The sequence below is a fragment of the Leuciscus leuciscus genome, assembly GCF_965113295.1.
Source record: "Leuciscus leuciscus genome assembly, chromosome: 2".
In the NCBI taxonomy this organism is placed as follows: domain Eukaryota; kingdom Metazoa; phylum Chordata; class Actinopteri; order Cypriniformes; family Leuciscidae; genus Leuciscus; species Leuciscus leuciscus.
Genome location: NC_138726.1, coordinates 61558018 through 61577293, shown reverse-complemented (window position 1 = coordinate 61577293; position 19276 = coordinate 61558018). Strand labels below are relative to the sequence as shown.

The following is a 19276-nucleotide window of genomic DNA, read 5'->3' as shown; positions in this document are numbered from 1 at the left end:
ATGACTATAAAGTATACACATAATTTAGACATGTGTGAAATTAACGTGGGACAAAGTAAATACTCTGAACCAGAAGTGGATTTACACAAACTGAGAAAGTCAAAGAGTGTTTGGTTGTGCACCGCTCTCCCAGTACTGTAAAGTATTGGAGTAAATGTAATTAGTTACTGTGTGTAACAGAGTTAGTATTTTATGCCGTTTTTATTGTGAATTCCTCCTGAATTCAGCAGCGGTTGTTAATTTGATTTTGTAGTGGTGTCCTCATGTGGTTTGTTTGGGGACTGCACGCTGTGGGTGGGTATATTCATGCTCCGTCTCAGTTCAGTAATATTAATTTGATTATGCAAAATAAGTAGAGTTTTTGAGTATTTTGTGTTTGTGATTTGGTTTGACTAATATTTTGACCATTGAATTAGAGTATTAACATATATTTTGTTAGTTATATGGCCTTTTGTGAACTCTTGTTGTACGTGCCACACTCTCGTTAGTGTGTGTGTGGGGGGGGGGGGGTACTCCTTACCTGTTAGTGGGATTTCTGGGCGTGGTGACTTCCACACAGTCTGTCTATTCGTGGTGATATAGTGGTACATAGTGACAGCCTCATATCATTCTCTGGTTCCAGCCTTGCCCTGTACTTGTTCTTTAGATATGCTAGTGTGGAAAAACCGCTCTCACAGAGTTATGTAGTTGGAAAGGGTAAAAGACAAGACCCTTGTCCCTTTAAGCTTGACCCTGCTGCTGCATCATCACTGAATGGGAGCAGGATCCATTTGCTGTCACAGCGCCACTCATCAGAATCATTGAAGTACTTTCGGAATTGAAGCACAAGCTTCCTCAAATGCTCACACACAATGTCTTTAATGTCAGTGCTGTCAGAATATTCCTCAACTGAAGGGAACATAGCCAAGTTACCACTCTCCACTCTTTCTATCCATCTTGACATTTTTTTAACAAATGCCTAGTTTTTCATAGAGCTGCAGGACGTTTGAATCTCTCCCTTGCATTGAAGTGTTCAACTTGTTAAGCTCTGCAAAAACATCGGTGAGATACGCCAGCTTAGTTAACCAGTGGCTGTCCTTGAACATGTAAGCCAGTTCAGTGCACTCCTTCTCGCACAAGAAAGTATAGATAGCGTCACGTAGTTCAAACACACGGGCGAGCACCGCGCCGCGAGACAGCCATCTTACCTCTGAATGGTAAAGGAGAGAGGTGTGTTCACTTCCTAAGCCTTGACATAGGGATGCAAACAGGTGTGTATTTAATGCTTTTCGTTTTATCAGGTTTACAGTTTTAACAACAGCATCAAACACCTCGCTGAACTCAACACTGAGATCTTTGGCGGCCAGAGCTTCTCTATGAATCATGCAGTGTGTCCAAATTATCGCCGGTGCTACTTTCTTTACGTGCCCAATCAATCCAGTCTGGCTGCCACTCATTGCTCTGGCTCCATCGCTACATAGCGCCACACACTTCTGCCACGAAATATTGTGTTCTTTGAAAAAGACATCAAGGGCTGAAAAGATCTCGGCACATGTAGTTCGCCCTGGCAGTGGTTTGCAAAAGAGAAATTCCTCGCACATCGCACTATTATCCTCGTATCGCACAAATGCCAAAAGTTGCGCGTCATTTGTTATATCTGTCGTCTCGTCTAATTGAATTGAAAATCCCTGAACTGATCGAAGTTTCTCTATCAGCTGCTCTTTCACATCATTTGCCATTTCCTCAATTCGACGTCCGACTGTGCTATCTGACAAAGGAATAGTTTTTAATTTATTAGCACATTCTTCGTTCATCATGGTTTTACACATGTCTATAGCTGCTGGCAAAATCAGCTGCTCTGCAATTAAATTAGGCTTTTTGCATTGCGCAACTCTGAGAGCCAACAGATATGAGGCTTTCAGTGCATTTTCACTGACTTTTGCACTCTTTCTCATGAGCGTCTGCTGTCCTTTGAAATCACGCAACATCTGTTGCATATACTCAATAGGCTTGGCCTTCAAGAAGCTGTGATGTGTCTCCATATGACGAGAAAGTTTCGACGGTTTCATGGATTCATTTGAAAGCAACGTTGAACATACGAAACACAGTGGTACCTCCTCTCCTGTTTTGTCAGTCGTTACTGTAAGTCCATATTTAACATAATCTTCACTGTATTTTCTTTTTCGTTTCCCACTACGTTTCCCTGTTTCCTCCGAAGTTGTAGCTTTGTCTGAAGAGCATGCAGCAGAAGCCTGTCCATCTGTCCTGACATCTGTCACTTTCCTCACTAAAAAGCGATCCATGCTTGGTGCTGACTAGCAATCTTCGCCTTAGTTAGAAATGTTAGCTAACAGCTCCACTCCACTCCAAATTTAAATTCACCAATATTAAGCGTCTTTTCAATGAAACCTCAATAATGTATTTCCTTAACTCCGAGATGCTGGTCTATTTCGCGCGCAAGATGAATGTGTACGTATATGACATTGCAAAGCATAGACCTGATAGGTGCAAAGCTAGCCTATCCTGTGTCAGTTTGAATCTCAACTCCTCTATATTATTTTAGATATTTTCATTAAATTTAGTATTCACACCAATGTGCAAATATTCTGGAAATGTTTGAAAAAATGTATTATTTAATAGTGAAATTACGTAGGCTGGAATGCATGTCACGGACCACATGCAATGCTGCCGCGGACCACCGGTTGAAAACCCCTGTGTAAGAGCACAAAAAAGACCATTGTGTCTAAGGAAAAATCCAGTTACTTTATGCCAACTTGGTAGAATCAGAGGTTTCAAGGTTTGCCATCTAAATATGAGAAGCCTTGTTCCCAAACTGGATGAATTTAAAATCATGCTTACTCAAACAAAGGCTCATGTTATGGCAATATCTGAATCATGGCTGACTCCTGTTATATCAGATTCATTTCTTGCAATTGAAAACTATTTATTATATCACAAAGACAGGACCGATAGAACTGGTGGTGGTGTTGCTCTTTATGTAAATAAAAAATATGCACATTCTATAGTAAAACTATCAACAGTATCAGAGTCACTTCAATTGGTTATTCATTTTACAAATCAATTTTCAGTTACTATTATTGTCACATACAAGCCTCCAAATGTCAGTCCAACTGCATATTTATTGCAGTTCTCGGACTTAATAAAATCGGTTAAAACTAATGAGCTTGTTATTCTTGGTGACATAAATTTAAATTGGATTGATAACTCATCTAAACTTCTGAAAACAACTGCCATAAAATATGGTCTTCATCAATTAATTAAAGATCCCACTAGATTTGGTAAAACACGAAATTCTATTTTGGACCTTATTTTCACTAATCAACCCTCCAAGTATGGCATATCAGGAGTGATAAACACAGCAGTTTCAGATCATTCACTCATATATGTCATTAGGAAATGTTTTAAACAGCCAAAATGTCATAAAAATAATTACATTAAAAAAGTACCAAATTCAAAATTGTCTCAGTTTAATGCTGAATTTGCTGATACTGATTGGAGTAACGAGATGTTTTTGCAAAATCCCGATCATGTTCTGTCAAATTTCCATAGGAGAGTGGAGACAATACGTAAAAAATATACAACTACCTGTAAAATACATATTAGACAAAATACAGTACCTTGGGTAACTCCTGATATTTTACAGCTCCTAAAAAAGAAGGCCTCTTCCTTGAAAGCCTACAGATTATTAAAAACACCTGAAGCTAAGCTTATTTTCACACAGTTTAGAAATAAGTGTAATTTTTAATTATACAAAGCAAAACAGTCTTATTATGAAAATCAAATTAGTCGAACAGTTTCCAACCCAAAAACATTATGGCGAACATTGAAATCAATAACTAGTGAAAATAAAATTTAAAATAATAATAGTTTACAAATATCCATAAATGGTACTCTTCTTACTGATCATGATAAAATTGCTAATTCTTTTAATGAGTATTTTATTGCATCTGTACAAGAATTATCCTCTAAATTTACTATTCCTCTGTTTCTCACATCACCAGCATTATCTCAGCAATTCTCTTTTTCTGAAATCGTACAAAATGATATAACTAATATTTTGTGTTCTCTGAATGCATCTCATGCTTGTGATATAAATAATTTAAACATGATTTTTCTTAAAACTCATGCCAGTACTCTTATACCACTTTTTCATCATTTAGTTAATCTGTGTATTAGACAATCAGTATTTCCTGCCATGTGGAAAACGGCCCAGATCACCCCGATGTTTAAATCTGATGATCCAACTAATATTTCCAACTACCGTCCAATTGCAATTCTCCCAACCATTTCCAAGTTGCTTGAAAAAATATTATATAATCAACTAATTAGTCACCTTGAAAATAATAACCTGCTCAGTGATTGCCAGCATGGCTTTCGACCCTTGCGGTCAACTATGTCGGCTTTGCTGCTTCTCACTGAGCAAATACGTGCATCTCTAAACAAGGGTCAGATTACTGGAGTTATATATATATCGATTTTCAGAAAGCTTTCGATACAGTCAATTATCAAATTCTGTTAAACAAACTTCTTTCTTTTCATTTGTCATCTTCCGCAATAGATATGTTTACATCATATTTAAGTGACAGATCTCAGACTGTAAGAATCGGCACAGTAACATCACAGCCACGAGTGTGTTCTATGGGAGTTCCACAGGGCATTATTTTAGGTCCTTTACTTTTCCTTATATATATTAATGATCTTCCTTGTGTTTTGAATTTTTCTAGTTCTTTGCTATATGCTGATGACACTGTTATTTTTCTTTCTGGTTCTAATATCGACACAATCAATTGCAAACTTAACACAGATCTGCAACATTTACAAAACTGGCTGCAAGATAATCATTTAACACTTAATGTCAAGAAAACACAATGCATGTATTTTTATTCATCTAGGAGACAGCTATCCATATCCAATCCTATCACTTTTTCTAATCAAACATATAAGTATTTGGGAGTCTATCTTGACTCACATCTTACTTATCAAGAACATGTTCAAACCCTAACCAGAAAGTTAAACCAAAAGTTATATGTTTATTGCAAAATTAGACCATACTTGTTGCTTTCTGTTTCAAAAACCTTTCTTCATGCCATCATTCTGTCCACTTTGTCGTATTGTTTACCTGTTTGGTCACTAACAACAAATGAGATTATTGAACCAGTAATAAGACTTTATAATAGAGCTCATAAGATCCATGTCAGGCTTCCAGGCTGGACTCACCACTGTACTGCACTATCTTTGTGTAATGCCTTGACATTCCAGAACTATAAAATAAGCCATGGGATAAACCTGTTTTATCAAATCTCAAATGGACACACTGTAACTGCTCTAACCGAATTGGTTCCGAAACTTAGCTCAAGGTCTGAGCGTACTACGAGATCTTTTACAAATGGACTTTTGCCTTTACCGGCTTATAGAAACTGTTATGGACAGAGATCTTTTTTTTATGTGCTCACTAAAACCTGGAATGAGATCCCACAGCACATCAGAACTATCACATCAAGAAGACTATTTAAAATAACATTTGCTCGCCATTTAATGGACAGGTATGTCTGTGACCATTGAGACGGCTCTATAGCCCCTCCTGTTGCCCAATATCTTGGTTTGTGTGTCTGTTGTTGTCTCTAGCTGTCTAGTGTGTGAGCGTTGTTGTGTATGTGGTTTTTATGTTCTGCAGAGCAGGAACCTGCTGAAAATCAGTTTTATACTGAGCCAGGCCCGATTGTCCTTAATCTTTTCCATGAAATAAATAAATAAATAAATAAATAAATAAATAAATAAATAAATAAATAAATAAATAAATAAATAAATAAATAAATAAATATATAAATAAATAAATAGGCAAATTATTGACAGCTTTCTGAAATCGTAAGTCTGCTGTGCTATTACATATTGATAATGTAAATAACCTTGTGTATTTGTTTACAATAGCAGTTAAAATGTTAATGTAGTGCTAGACATTTGTCCTGCATTAGTTATTGATTAGTTTTGCATGGATTATGAAACTTTTTCAGCAGTGGGAAGCATTAAAAAAATAGTAGTTATTGATTAGTTAATAGTGAACTAACACGTTCATCTGTGTGCTATTACTTACTAATTTGTTAATCAGAGTTTCTTGTTAGTTAATATTAGTTACTAGATTGTTAATATTGTGTTACTCATTTGTTCCTTTGTAGTTATTCATTAACGAAGGAACCTTAAAGTGTTACCCAGAAACACTTTAAAAATGCTACTTATTTGACTGTGATTTGAAGTGAAGAAGAAAAAGAGTTGTGCAGAAATTTATTTAAGCCAAACAACATAAGTCAAATGTGATGAGGCTTGTTTTTTGGCCATTTTATACTGTAAATAACAGATCATGTACAGACCCTTTTCAAAAAATTTGAATATCATGGAAAAGTTTATTTATTTCCATAATTCCATTCAAAACGTTAAACTTCCATAGATTATAGATTCAGGGCCCACAACTTAAACGATTTCAAGTATTTAGTTGTTTATTTAATTTGAGCTTCCAGCTCATAAAACCCACGAAAACAGGATTTAAAAAAATTTGAATATTACATGAAATCACACAGTAATTACACAGTGATACCATGGTCATTGAACCAGGTTTTGGTTCTTTTGGCAGTGTGGGCAGGTGCAAATCCTGCTGGAAAATGAAGGAAGCATGAAGTGCTCTGGAAATGTCCTGGTAGACGGCTGCGTTGAGTGGACAGCACAGTGGACCAACACCAGCCGATGACATGGCTCCCCAAACCAACACAGACTGTGGAAACTTCACACTGGACTTCAAGCATCTTGGATTGTGTGCCTCTCCATTCTTCCTCCAGACTTTGGGACCTTGGTTTCTGAATGAGATGCAAAATTTGCTCTCATCAGAAAAGAGGACTTTGGTCCACTGTGCTTTATTAAATCCAGAGTCAACGCAGCCGTCTACCAGGACATTTCCAGAGCACTTCATGCTTCCTTCATTTTCCAGCAGGATTTGCACCTGCCCACACTGCCAAAAGAACCAAAACCTGGTTCAATGACCATGGTATCACTGTGTAATTGCTGTGTGATTTCATGTAATATTCAAATTTTTTTGAAATCCTGGAAGCCCAAATTATGTACAAATAAACAACTAAATACTTGAAATCGTTTAAGTTGTGGGCCCTGAATCTATAATCTATGGAAGTTTAACGTTTTGATTGGAAATATGGAAATAAATAAACTTTTCCATGATATTCTAATTTTTTGGAAAGGGTCTGTATTTCTACTATAACATAAAACATACAGAGGTGCAGGATTGTTTATGGATTATTAATTTCAGCATGCACTGGTGTGTTTTAGATGTTTTGAGGGTAATATAATCAAATCAAACCAGATCTGCTAAAACACTATATCACTGTCTCTTAATCTCTGCTTCTCTTCCTTCACTGACACTTCCGAGTTATCGTCACATAAACTTTCCAGATATTCATCTTTCCTGATTATTGAATGCATGGAGAGCTGCTGGGTTTATGATGATATCAACTAAATAAAGGAAACAGATTAGAAATGGCCTGGGAACGCCTCGGTGTCCCCCCGGAAGAGCTGGAGGAAGTGTCTAGGGAGAGGGAAGTCTGGGCATCTCTGCTTAGACTGCTGCCCCCGCGACCCGGCCCCGGATAAGCGGGAGAAGATGGATGGAGATTAGAAATGTGCTAATGGACATATAATAAAAATTAAGGTCTACTCTACTGTTCCAGAGATCAGGAGAGTCCAGAGTAGAGATATAAAGCTGAATTGACTGTTATCAGAAAGCTCAGATGTCTCCTGCTCTAGAGCGTCACCTGGTGGACAGTGACCAGCACTACTGCGATTCTAGAGCTCACCTGCTTCTCTCTTTTACTTACTCTTTATAATTAATGTAAGCCATTTTGAGCAAACCTCTGATCTGTCATAATGCACATGGTTTTGACTGGAAGTAACAATCCCTGACACTGTAGGTAAAGTCCAGTAAAGTTTTACTAATTAGCTCACTGCACTGTAGTCTGACTCGACCCAGATTCCACTCCACAATATATTTTAGAATGAGCTCATCCCCAAAATGGCTTAATTATCATAGAAATGAAAGAAGTCAAGTTAAGTTTCTTCAACATTTGGGTTGATCACATCCTGAGCAAATGGTCATCCTCAACTGTAGAATGGGAATGAGGGCAGGGGCGATTCTAGGATTTTTCAACTGGAGGCACAAGAGGGCAATTAATACAGAGGGGCCAATCTTATGTTGAGTTTATATGTAAAACTGTAGATATCCAAATCATTTAAAGTTCCCTTTCAAGGGAACTCGCGTTGCGTCGAGATTGACGCTATGGGAACGCATTGCGTGATTGCGTCATGAAGCACTTGTAAAATCAGTCCAATGGCGTATAGGCGGGTGACGTCATGGCAGGAAGCTATAAAGCGCACCCAGACCAAACATTGTCAGCTTCTGTGTCTTCAGCAAGCGCTCTCTGTGAAATCTGTCTCTGTCTATTTATTGTTGTTTGTCCTCAAGCATATTATATATCTAGACAGGAATATAATGGCGAGCAAACAGCATTTTGGATCGTGTGTTCCTCCCCGCCATCGCTTCATTACGAGTGGGGATACACGCGATTTATGTGTTGTATGTTTGGGAGTAGAGCATGCACGGTCAGCTCTAGTAAAATGGGGCTGACAGTGTTCATTCATAATTCCTGACGTGTAACATATGCACTTCGAGAGTTTTAGCTCTGCTCCTGTTGGCTTTCTTCTCGAGGGAAGAAAGTCGAGAAAGATTCTTTGGCTTGGATCTCGCCTTTGCCGAGGCAGCGCGTAGATTAGGCTACTGCAATAAAGATTCTGTGACTCGATCTCGGATCTCGCGTGTGCTGAGGCAGCGCGTAGATTACGGGGCTGCAATAAGAATCTAATGGCTCAGATCGCGCGTTTGCCGAGGCAGTGCGTAGATTATGAGTCTGCATCTCTGCAATAAGAATCTAGTGGCTCAGATTGCGCGTTTGCCGAGGCAACGTGTAGATAATAGGTCCGATATATTTATACACACAGGGAACTGAGCAGACGGGAATTTCCTTTTCTCTCTTTCTCTATTATGATTGTTTGCAAACTAATTATGTGTTTGTAGACTATTATTGTGGTTCTTTTTGTTTGAGAATATAATATGAATTTAATTCGGAGAAATTAAATATTTGTCTGGCTTTGAAAGAAGATGTATGAAAATAATATATTCTATTTTTCATCCAGACCAAGTTCTATATCTGAGCTATTTCTGTCTGCATTTAATTGTGATTAAATTGAGTTGATGTCTGTATGTCACGGTTTTGGTCTGGTTTTGTTCTTGTCATGTTTGCTTCCTTGTCTGTCATGTGATCCCTTGTAGTCATGTGATCCTGCCATGTGTCTTGTCATGAGTTTATTGTCTGATTGTTTGATCATTGTTCACAGGTGTCCCTTGTCTAGTCATTAGTCTGTGTATTTAAGCCCTCATGTTTGCCATGTGTCTTTGTCAAGTATTGTTTCCTGTAGTCTGCTGTTGTGCGAAGTTCATGTTCTTGCTTTGGTTTTTTTGTTTTCATGCCACGCCATGTTTTTGTTTCATGTTTTGTTTAAGTTATAATAAACTGCACATGGGTTCTCATCTCTCAACTTGCCTCCAGTGGATCCTTTATTACAGAATACTTGACCGACAACAATGAACCCAGCGGTTGCCCTCCTGAACCTACGCCAGGGGAAATTTCCCATTGAAACGTATGTGGCAGAATTTTGTGAACTCTCTCACCAGTTGGATTTTAATGACGTGGCCCTCAAGGACATATTTAGGGTGAATCTGAATGAGCCCATTCGCTCCCAGCTTCCTGGGGGAAAAATCCACTGGTCCTTGGCCCAATATATTGACTATGACCTATTATTGAGTGGTTCCTCATTTACTGTGGGTTTTGAGGAGAAGCCCCACAAACCCACAGTATCTGCCAAGCCTGAGCCACTTCACGTCGTGCCTGCCAAGCCTGAGCCACTTCACGTCATGTCTGCCAAGCCTGCCAAGCCTGAATTTCTTCATGTCATGTCTGCCAAGCCTGAATCTCTTCACGTCATGTCTGCCAAGCCTGAATCTCTTCACGTCATGTCTGCCAAGCCTGAATCTCTTCACGTCATGTCTGCCAAGCCTGAATCTCTTCACGTCATGTCTGCCAAGCCTGAATCTCTTCACGTCATGTCTGCCAAGCCTGAATCTCTTCACGTCATGTCTGCCAAGCCTGAATCTCTTCACGTCATGTCTGCCAAGCCTGAATCTCTTCACGTCATGTCTGCCAAGCCTGAATCTCTTCACGTCATGTCTGCCAAGCCTGAATCTCTTCACGTCATGTCTGACATGTCCGAGTCTGTTCACGCCACGTCGGCCGCCGAGCCGGTGTCTCCTGACAAGATGGCCGCCGCCGAGCCTGTGTCTCCTGACAAGATGGCCGCCGCCGAGCCTGTGTCTCCTGACAAGATGGCCGCCGCCGAGCCTGTGTCTCCTGACAAGATGGCCGCCACCGAGCCTGTGTCTCCTGACAAGATGGCCGCCACCGAGCCTGTGTCTCCTGACAAGATGGCCGCCGCCACGCCTGAACCTGAGCCCTCAGTTATGGCTACACTAACAATTATGGCCACAGCCATATGGTGTGTGTGGTCGGTGCACACATTTGAAGTTCACGTCACGTCTGCCGAGCCAGAGCCTGTTCACGTCACGTCTGCCGAGCCAGAGCCTGTTCACGTCACGTCTGCCGAGCCAGAGCCTGTTCACGTCACGTCTGCCGGGCCAGAGCCTGTTCACGTCACGTCTGCAGAGCCAGAGCCTGTTCACGTCTCGTCTGCCGAGCCAGATCCTGTTCACGTCACGACTGCTGAGACTTTTCACGTCATTTCTGTTCTGGAGTCGTTGTCTGTTCCAGCCCATAACCCCATAGCTGTCCCCAAGAAAATTTTGGGGGGGGGCAGTAGGGTCCTTGATAGGACCATGGAGGCCGCGCCGCCATGGTCACCTGAACTGTCTGGTCCACCTTGGCCACCTGAACTGTCTGGTCCACCTTGGCCACCTGAACTGTCTGGTCCACCTTGGCCACCTGAACTGTCTGGTCCACCCTGGCCTCCAGCACTGCCGGATCCGCCCTGGCTTCCTGCACTGCCGGATCCGCCCTGGCTTCCTGCACTGCCGGATCCGCCCTGGCTTCCTGCACTGCCGGGTCCGCCCTGGCTTCCTGCACTGCCGGGTCCGCCCTGGCTTCCTGCACTGCCGGGTCCGCCCTGGCTTCCTGCACTGCCGGGTCCGCCCACGCCTTGCCACGGCCCAGGTCCGCCCACGCCTTGCCACGGCCCAGGTCCGCCCACGCCATGCCACGGCCCAGGTCCGCCCACGCCATGCCACGACCCAGGCCCGTCCACGCCATGCCACGTCCCATGTCCTGTCCCCCTGCACGGGCCTGGCCCACCATCCCTCCCCCAAGACCGCCTCCGCTCCACCACCCACCTGGACTTTTGTTTTGCTGGGCGTCGGGAGACGCCCTTAGAGGGGGGGATTCTGTCACGGTTTTGGTCTGGTTTTGTTCTTGTCATGTTTGCTTCCTTGTCTGTCATGTGATCCCTTGTAGTCATGTGATCCTGCCATGTGTCTTGTCATGAGTTTATTGTCTGATTGTTTGATCATTGTTCACAGGTGTCCCTTGTCTAGTCATTAGTCTGTGTATTTAAGCCCTCATGTTTGCCATGTGTCTTTGTCAAGTATTGTTTCCTGTAGTCTGCTGTTGTGCGAAGTTCATGTTCTTGCTTTGGTTTTTTTGTTTTCATGCCACGCCATGTTTTTGTTTCATGTTTTGTTTAAGTTATAATAAACTGCACATGGGTTCTCATCTCTCAACTTGCCTCCAGTGGATCCTTTATTACACTGTATTAATACACTAAATTCAGCCTTTCACCTAGACTGTTTCTACTTGACATTTGGCTGCATTTAATTTTTGAGAAAATTAAATATGTACTTATCTGATCTCTGAGGAGTTAGATGTCTATATTAATGTAGTATTCAGCCTTTCATCCAGACCGTGTTTACTTGTCTGGTTGATATTGGCTGCATTTCATTTTTGAGAGAATTAAATATGTACTCATCTGATCTCTGAGGAGTTATGTCTATATTAATATAGTATTCAGCCTTTCATCCAGACCGTTTCTACTTGTCTGGTTGACATTTGGCTGCATTTAACTTTTGAGAAAATTAAATATGTACTTATCTGATCTCTGAGGAGTTAGATTTCGGTATTAATATACTATTCAGCCTTTCATCCAGACCGTGTTGACTTGTCTGGTTGATCTTTGGCTGCATTTAATTCTGAGGAAATAAATGGTGAAATTCCTGGGGGGAAAATAATAACACCTCATTATACGGTGCCCATCTCCCTTCGTTGCTCTCAGGGGCCGTTCTGCCAACCCCGCCACCTCGTGTGCGTCGGGGCGCAACGGTCTCTGACGAGCCTACATCTCCGTGTCTGCCCGGAAACGTAGCGGCACTGGGATGTTCGCCCCCTCTGATGAGGGTCTCAGAGCAGTCAGTTCGGTTGTTCCCTGCCGGTTCGCCGTACAGGGCACCGAATTGGTCGCTTGAGTAACACCTAGAACAGTCTGGAGAGCCTGGTTCTCTTAGTAGATTTTTTGGCAGTGTGGGAACTTCTGCCAAACATATCTCAACAGAAACAGAGTGTTTTCTCCTGATCCCCCAATAAAAGACTGGGGTTGGGTTGGCACTCTCAACTGCAGCCTTCAAGGGGTAAGGCGGATCTGAGGACCGTTATTATTTCCAAGAAGGCTGTGGAGAAAAGGTCCTGAGGCTCAAGGGGTCAGGCCAATGAGGGCAATCTCCTCTGAAGGGAAGCGGTTAACACCTCGTTATACGGTGCCCGCTGCCCTTCGGTGCCCTCAGGGGACAATTATGCTAACCCCGCCACCTTGTGTGTTTCGGGGCGCAGCGGTCTCCGGCGAGCACATATCTCAGGGTCCACCCGGAAACGTAGTGGTCCTGGGATGCCCGCCCCCTCCAAGGAGGGTTCCAGAGCAGTCAGTTTGATCGTTTCCTGCCGGTTCGCCGTACAGGGCACCGAATTGGTCGCTCGAATAACACCTACACCAGTCTTGAGAGACTGGTTCTCTTAGTAGATTTTTTGGCAGCGTGGGAACTTCTGCCAAACATATCTCAACAGTAGCAGAGCATCTGCTCCCGAGCCCCCACTAAAGGACTGGGGTTCGGGCTGGCACTCTCAACCACAGCCTTTAAGGAGTAAGACAGATCTGAGGACCATCATTATTTCCAAGAAGGCTGTGGGGAAAAGGTCCTGATGCCTGAGGGGTCAGGCCAACGAGGGTAGTCTCCCCCGAAGTAAAGCGGTTAACACCTCATTATACGGTGCCCGCTGCCCTTCGGTGCCCTCAGGGGACCATTATGCTAACCCCGCCACCTTGTGTGTTTCGGGGCGCAGTGGTCTCCGGTGAGCACATATCTCAGGGTCCACCCGGAAACGTAGTGGTCCTGGGATGCTTGCCCCCTCCGAGGAGGGTCCCAGAGCAGTCAGTTCAGTCGTTCCCTGCCGGTTCGCGTTACAGGACGACGGACTGACTGTTCAACAACAACTAAATCCAGAAGCCGGTCTCGAGAGGCTGGTACCTCTGCTAGAATTTTTGACAGCGTGGAAGATGCTGCCAAATATTTCTTGTTGGGTCCTGCATAGAAAAGGGTTATCATCGGGTCTCGCCCGCCCAGGTTTATGGGGGTCCTATCCACCGTGGTGGGCCCCAAGCAGGTTCTGGTAATGGAACAAGAAGTGAAAACCCTGTTGGAGAAAGGGGCCATAGAACATGTACCTCCCTCCAGCAGGGACACCAGTTTTTACAGTTGGTATTTCATCGTTCCAAAGAAGGATGGGGGGTTGCGTCCCATTTTGGATCTGAGTGTTCTGAACGAGTCAGTCATTCAGCTAAAGTTCAAAATGTTAACACTGAGACAAATCATGCCACAGATCAGATCCGAGGACTGGTTTGTCACGATAGATCTCAAGGACGCATACTTCCACATTTCCATCCTTCCATATCACAGGAAGTTCCTGAGGTTTGCTTTTGGGGGCAAAGCATACCAATATCGAGTTCTTCGTTCGGCCTAGCACTATCACCCCAAACTTTCACGATCAGTGTCATCTGTTGGCAGTTCAGCATCGAGATGTCGATCTCGCCCACAGGAAAGAGTTGCGGTTACGGCTAAACGCCAAAAATAGTGTGCTTTCTCCACTACAGAGGACCACTTTTTCTAGGCGTGGTTGGGACTTAATGTTGATGCAGGCATACCTCTCACCTGCACGCATAGAGTACATCCTGTCAGCTGTGAAAAGAATAAAGCTAGGCCAGTCACTCACTGTGAAACAGTTTCAGAGACTGTGGGGTCTGATGGCAGCAGTGTCCAACGTGATACCTTTTGGCCTGTTGTACATGAGACCCCTGCAGTGGTGGCTCAGGACCAAAGAGTTTCCCCGAGGGGCAACCCCTTTCACATGATCAGGGTCACGCGGCAATGCTTACGTGCCCTAGTTATGTGGAAGAAGCCTTGGTTCTTGTCCCCAGGATCCTGTGCTGGGAGCTCATTGTCGTCGCTTAACGCTTACGACGGATGCTTCCCTCACGGGCTGGGGTGCGATCATGGATGGTCGCTCGGTGCCCGTGGACGGGTCACCATCTAACCTGGCACTTAATCACCTGGTGATGATGGCTCAGGCTCTTCATCCCTGGGCACCAGATTCAGGGAGCAGACATCCTGTCGAGGCAGGGGCTGAGGCCCAGGGGAGGGAGACTCCACCCCGAGGTGGTGGAGCTCATATGGACTTGCAGACGTGGCAGTTCAGCATCTGTACATGGTTTCCCTGATTGTTCTACTTCCGGGAGTTCTGGAGAACAGAGTTATGGGAGTATGGGTTTGGCCCCTGAGGGGGCCCAACTCATAGACTCGGGTCTCTCAACTGAGGTTGTTGAGGCCACGATCTCTCTAGAGCTCCCTGCACAGGAAACAAACCGGTTTCCTCCATGGTGCGTTGAAGCAGGAGCAGTATGGCGGCTTTGTAGCCTTGTATTAGGGGTATCCCTACAAGAGGTGCTAGATGAGGCGGGCGGTTCCTTTCCGCACACACTCATCGGGTTTAAAACCTACTTTTGGGCATCACTCCTGCACTGTAAAAAATCCAACTTGCAAATTGTTAACTCAGTTTAAAATTTTAAGTTGAGTGGGCAAATTTTTTACTGCAATGTTGAGTTTACTTATAAAAACTATTTAACTGCAAGTGCACTACTATTTTGTCCAATGAACACAAACAATTAAGTTGAGAAAACTTAATATTTTGATTTCATAGTTCGAACGTTTAACTTCCCGTCATCGCGCATGCGCAGTCTGTCTCGCTGTACGTTACTTGGGGTTTCCTCCTCCAACCACGCTATCGAAGGGACTGGATTTCATCTGATTGCGGTAAGTTTTCTTTAAGCTTTATGAATGAAAATAGGCTATAAATTGCACACATATGTTGATAAAATATAGTATTATGTTAAAAGATATATTTCGTGGTGACGATAAGTTTCTATTGTTAGAGATTATCCACGTAGCACATTGCTACTTAACGTGCTAACGTTACCCAGACTAACGTTAGAATGAGGAAACATGCTTGAAAAAGAAGGACAAGGACGTGCATGGTGTTTAAAAGATGTTAAAAATGTTAAGCTCAGTAAGTCGTGAATAAAGACTTAAATGCGGTGCTTGCGCTGATTGAGAGACAGAAAGCCGCTCTCGGACTCGGACAGAATCTGAGTGCGAATTCAGCTATCTTTCGTGGCGTATTGCGATTTAATAATGACATACACATACAATTATGTCAATAACAAAAAACAAAACAAAAAAAGTATTCAAGTAAACACAGTCGGCAATGTCTAAGTGAACATAACCAATTTGGTGAAACCTAGATGTTTCAGTATTAGATCCATGAGCTCTTAAAGTGACCGCAGTCCGTTTTTATTTTTTATTTTAAAAGTTTATTTGTCACGTATACAAATTTCAGTTACAATTTGTACATGCTTAGGTTGAGGCTCAGTCATTCTACAGTAGTGCAATATAATTAAATACAATACAATTTAGAGGAAAAATTTAATAATAGAAGCCTATGCAAAACTAATGTGTTATGTTAAAAATATGTATGTTAGCTTTGCATATCAAATAATAGAATGGGTAGTATGTGTGCGGTATGTTTTAAAGTGAATAGGATAAAAATATTGTGTATCCTTAAACAAATATTAGGCTAAATCCTTAATGTTAATCAATTAACAAAAGACAAAATCGCTCACTGCTCTTATAATAACTTTTGTATCTTTAATATCTGTAATATTTAATAAATACAGTGAAAACTATGCATTGATTCTTTTTCACATTTGATTAATCATTTTCTGTATTATTTTTGCTACATGTTAAATTAACCTACTGTAACTGATTTTTTTGTTGTTGTTTTGTTTAATAAAATTATGTATCTTTGTTCTGTTGTATTTGTCCTTTTTAGACTAAAGAACATCAGTACAGTGACAAGATCCTTGGATGTGCTAAAACAGTGGCCTTTATTTTTTAAAAGATCAGGTGAGTTGAACTGAATTTACTTACTGTTTCTTACTGTTTCAACAATGGTTTTTTTTTTTTTTTTTTTTTTAGGGTCTCTGCTCTCTGCTGAGTATTACAGTATCACACAAACTGATCCGAAGAGCACCTTTTTCTCTTAGTTAAATGAATATACATCTAGTTGTACAGAGCAAGTGGTGGAGATGAAGATCCTCACTTAATCATCAAGTAATTATTTTGCATGTGATCATATCTCTCTGGTTAAAGGCTGAATGGTGCCATCTCTTTTTCAAGGTAATTCCCATGCTTCACTTTGTATATAACTTGTTCCGTATTTGTTTTTCTGTCTTTCAGACACAGAAACTCCAATGTGCTTCCTCAAAGAAATTCTACAACTCTTAAAGGTCTGCCTTTGTTTATGAGGGAAAAGTCTGGAAACATCCTGAAGACTTGCCTGGTAAGAAGATCATCAGCATACACTCACACCTGATATATTTCACCTATTTACCAGATGCTGTTAAGAGATAGGTTTTGTGTGATATACAAAACTTATCATCAACAGACAAAGTCATGGTAAAAATTACTTTATTAAATAATTGTAGTTGAAACTTTCTCAGTGATCAGTTTGACTTCATCTGATAGCACAAATTCAACAAGTTGTTATTTTACCAAAGCAAAGACAGTGGAAAATTACTGCTTCACAACACTGTCCGGAGACATTCCCTCTGATATCTAACCTGTTAAAACAATACAGTGCACAATCATAAGGTTAAACAGTAATGTAGCAATAGCAGAGTAAATAAAATTAATATAATATGAAAGAATATGAATATAGGGGATATAAACAAGAAAAGGCAGCATGAAAGTAATCCATGTGACTCTAGTGATTTAAACCAATCTTCACTGATGCAATATGACCAGTTTTGGGTGATAAACAGAATGTGTGCCTTAATACATGTACGATTTTGGGTGACCTAAAATAACTAAACTAAAACTAAAAAAAGCATTAAATCAGAATGGCCGTGGATTCTGCTGTGGACGAGTGCCACAGGCAATCACATCAATGCTGATATGGCATTGTTTGGAGTTGGGAAAATGTTTTCCGTTTATCAGTTTTAGCTCTATGGCTGAATTTGAACATGCTTAAAAAACATGACCACCTTTACTTTTCAAGTGAAGTTACATGAGCAGACCTTTAGGAACACTCTGTGGTCTAACATAATTCAATACAATAAAAAAATGACCCTAATTTTATGCTGATTTATTTTCTACTGCAGGACACAGAGCCAGAAGACATTCACAAGGGGAGAAGATGAGGATCTTAACTATCGTTGAAGATGATGTTGCCACTATCCACTCAAACCCAAATATAAGGTGCCTCTCTGTAGTACTATAAGAGCAGTTTGGGCCAGATAATGTGCAAGACCTTTGCCACAGTTGTTACTCTCCTCTTTGGCTTGATTTATGGCCCCAATGTTAACTATTCTAAAGCATTAAAATACACCAGTAGTAACTGGTTAAGAAAAAAATGGTTTAGTTTGTTTAGGAAAAAAACGTTTATTTATCTTGACCTAAAGTGCTCCGCAAGGCTGATTTTTTTTTTTTTTTGCATAGTCCTTCAAAAGATTGTCCAAGTAGCTGCAATCCATATGGATAATTGTAAGGTTGAGCATTTATTTATTCCAGTTTGTACTCTAATTTTGTGCATAGTCTTTTTTTTTTTTTTTTTTTATAAATCTTGAAGAGTGGAATAGAACTTCATCACCTTAAAATATGTGTACCTAATGCAAATAGAAAATGTGTTGTTTTGCAGAATATTTGTCAATAAATAAGTTCTGTAATGATAGCAATGTCTTTTGTATTGTGTTGTATTTACAGTATGGTTTACTCCCTGCATTTGGATTCTTAATGTGAAGGCTATACAAGTATCTGGGTGAGATATTTGAAAAAGTTGAATCAACTTAAAAAAGTAAAAAAGTTGAATCAACTTAAAAAAGTAAAAAAGTTGAATCAACTTAAAAAAGTAAAAAATTGAATCAACTTAAAAAAGTGAAGCAACCAGCTGCAAAGCTTTTTTGAGTTTACTGAACTTCAGGACCTCTGTAGTTGTGCTTACTCGTTTCTTTGAGTTGGACTGGTAGTTGGATGAACTTCGACCACTGAAGTTGAGTAAACTCAAAAATGCTTTGCAGCTGGTTGCTTCACTTTTTTAAGTTTACTCAACTTTTTATTTTTTACAGTGTGGGTCCCAGGTTATTCTGTCTTTGTTGTGCTCGCCTGATTTCACACAAGACAGGCACTGGTCACTATGGTGGCGTTGGTATAGACGTTCCCATAGCGTCAATCTCGACGCAACGCGAGTTCCCTTGAAAGGGAACGCCTCGGTTACGACTGTAACCTCGGTTCCCTGAAGAGGGAACGAGCATTGCGTCACCTTGCCATACTTCCGGCGTGCCTGTGATCGACTTGCTTCGAGCTATCAGAAGTTGACAATGTTTGGTCTGGATGCGCTTTATAGCTTCCTGCCATGACGTCACCCGCCGATACGCCATTGGACTGATTTTACAAGTGCTTCATGATGCAATCACGCAATGCGTTCTCATAGCGTCAATCTCGACGCAA

At 41.5% G+C, this 19276-nt stretch overlaps 1 long non-coding RNA gene across 1 annotated transcript; it reads left to right on the top strand.

Annotated features, from left to right (window-relative positions):
• The first annotated feature begins 15249 nt into the window (after positions 1-15249).
• LOC309492558 lies at positions 15250-18500 on the top strand. Its single transcript, XR_014203579.1, has 2 exons — positions 15250-17111; positions 17932-18500. It is a non-coding gene; the product is annotated as an uncharacterized lncRNA (long non-coding RNA).
• The last annotated feature ends 776 nt before the right edge of the window (positions 18501-19276 follow it).